Source organism: Penaeus chinensis, chromosome 25, assembly GCF_019202785.1.
Source record: "Penaeus chinensis breed Huanghai No. 1 chromosome 25, ASM1920278v2, whole genome shotgun sequence".
In the NCBI taxonomy this organism is placed as follows: Eukaryota; Metazoa; Arthropoda; class Malacostraca; order Decapoda; family Penaeidae; genus Penaeus; species Penaeus chinensis.
The window spans coordinates 14,633,269-14,635,768 of NC_061843.1; the positions used below are offsets into that span (position 1 = coordinate 14,633,269).

At 41.6% G+C, this 2,500-nt stretch overlaps 1 protein-coding gene across 1 annotated transcript in view; it reads right to left on the bottom strand.

Moving 5' to 3' along the window:
* LOC125038516 overlaps window positions 1-2,500 on the bottom strand; it is a 39,243-nt gene that overhangs the window by 36,474 nt on the left and 269 nt on the right. The window lies entirely within an intron of this gene.

Here is a 2,500-nt window from a genome sequence, read left to right on the forward strand (position 1 = left end):
CCTTGGCGCCCTTCTCACCAACAAATAGGATGACATACCTAAGATCAAAAGAAGAATTGCAATAACCAAAAATGCCACAGCAGCTCTCACCAACATCTGGAAAAACAAGAGATTATCCCTAAAACTAAGCTGAGAATCTTCTCAACTGCATCATACGGTTCCGAATGTTGGGTACTCAAAACCAAAAACAAGAAGAGAAACCAAACTTGGTCAAGAAGTTGTAGATATAGTTTACTGTATGGGTTATCATGTTTCTCAGTACGAGACGGGGAATGGATATGCCCCCCCCCATCTCTCTATCCATATGTGTGTGTGTGTTTGTGTGTGTAGGTATGTATATATTTGCCAAACTGAAAGGCAAAATTCCGGAATTTCCCTAGTATTTAGTTGACTTGTATCGCTCTATAGTTGAAAGTCACGGTTTGGTCATAACAGATTTTTTCCGGCAAGGATAAACAGCAACATGGGTCAGCAACAGCTCAACGACTCTTATTGTGCGCTGTTGGCAGGCAGCTCTCTCCGGGCGACGCAGTTAATTTGTATTGCATTGTTGCTCCAGCCGCTTGGTTTGGCTCGTTGCTGACTGCATCAGTTATCGTTGTATTGCTCACATACGTCAAGTGTTTTATCAGAATGCTTGTAACAGCGTTGCATTAACTGTAATACTGTATTACTAGTGCAATGTACTATCACTGTCGCACTGTAGTACTATACTATTACTGGTATATTACCTATAGCATCCCTGTAATATCAATGCTATATTACTCGTAGTATCACTCCTATACCATCAATAGCACTGTATCAATAGTACTGCATTAGCAGCAGCACTGTATTATCAATATGTGGCACCGTATGTATCATCAGTGTTGTGTGTGTTGTGTATCTGTACCACGTGATTACTAGAACTGCCATGACTATCACTGGTAAGAATATTGTTTTAACTGAATTGTCATTACTAGTACTATATCGTTTGCGGCAATCTACCATTTATAGAATTGTATCATCAGTGCTGTATTATTTGTTGTATTGTATGCATTGTCAATATTATATTAACCATAGAACTGCATTGTCAGCATTGTACCATTTGTAACACTGTATGATTACTGTTGTATTACCTGTAGCATTATTCACCATCCGAAGTGCTGTACAGCTGTATTACTTGCAGCACTGTATTATTAATAACGCATTATGTTTAGCTAGCTCTATTACCTGTATCACTGTATTATCAGTGTTGTATTGTTTGTTGTAAGGATAAGGGTAAGTCAGATAAAAGAAGCTGTATCATTTGTCGCACTTCATTTATAGCCGCTGGTGTATCACCTCCCTTCCGTGACACAGCGGCTGAAAGGACTGTATACATGTGGCATGCAATCATCCTCGGTGCGGCTGAGAAGGCTCAGCCAATATCGCCGTTGACCTGTGCGAACCGTGTTTGTGCGCCGCGTTCTGCGAAACGATCGGTCCTTATCCTCACTGTACATACAGAACAGAAACGAGTATCTGTTTGTAGGTCACCGGGCTAGTACAGTGGTAACGTGCCGGCCTCTCATCCGAGGGGTCGGCGGTTCGCGCCCCGCCCATGCGCTAAAATTGTCGCCTAAAGGTTACTGCTGTGGCTGGACACCACGGCGGGTAAGGACTAAGCCGAGTCAGCACCAGCTGACACACGTTAGCGAGTCGGCATTTGTCGACACAGGCCGGCCTCCCCTCATTGACAAAGCCCGGGCGAAACTCAGTTTCGCATATCGGATTTATCCTTATCTGTTTGTACGTTGACGACCCTCGAGAACGTAATGGCGACGTGCAATATTTCCTTTGTTCAGAGTGCATGGGTACTTCAGAGTTTAGGGGTCGTTACGAGCGCAAGGGGAGTGTAAGAGATTGTGTTTACTTCAATGCAATGGCTATGACTGGTAGGGCAGAGATAGTGGTTAAACGGCTTGACTCTTTATTTCCACAGAAGAGTATAACGCAGTAATTAATCTGGATACTAAGTCTGGGAGTAAGCGCTGAGTGTCTTGTCCGGCTGCCATATGCACTTTAGTGAGTAAAGTTGTTTGCATAAGTTTGGTAGCGTGAAGTGGTAACCGTGAGAAGGAATACTGTTTACTGTATAATGCAAATGGCATATCAGAGTGCGACTTATTTCGCCGCTCCCTATAATCGTTTTATATTAATTGATATAGGTACAAGTGAACCTTTAATTTGTTTTAGTATTTTTGTTCCATTGTTTACAGTATGGCTTGAAGATAACTAAAACATTTTTTATGTATGAACACCTTTATTTCAAATAGACACCAAATTTTAAAACAAATAACCATTATTACCTGTTTGAAGATTTTACCTCGATTAATATATTCAGACAAAAAATACTCCTCTCAACAAAACTACTGGTAGACGTCAAAGGCCTCTGCCCTCGTTCCCATCATGTCTTAAGTAGCATGCATTTGTCTTTTTAGCCGTAACGCTGGGTGAGCTGTCATACTTTTTTTTCTCTTTT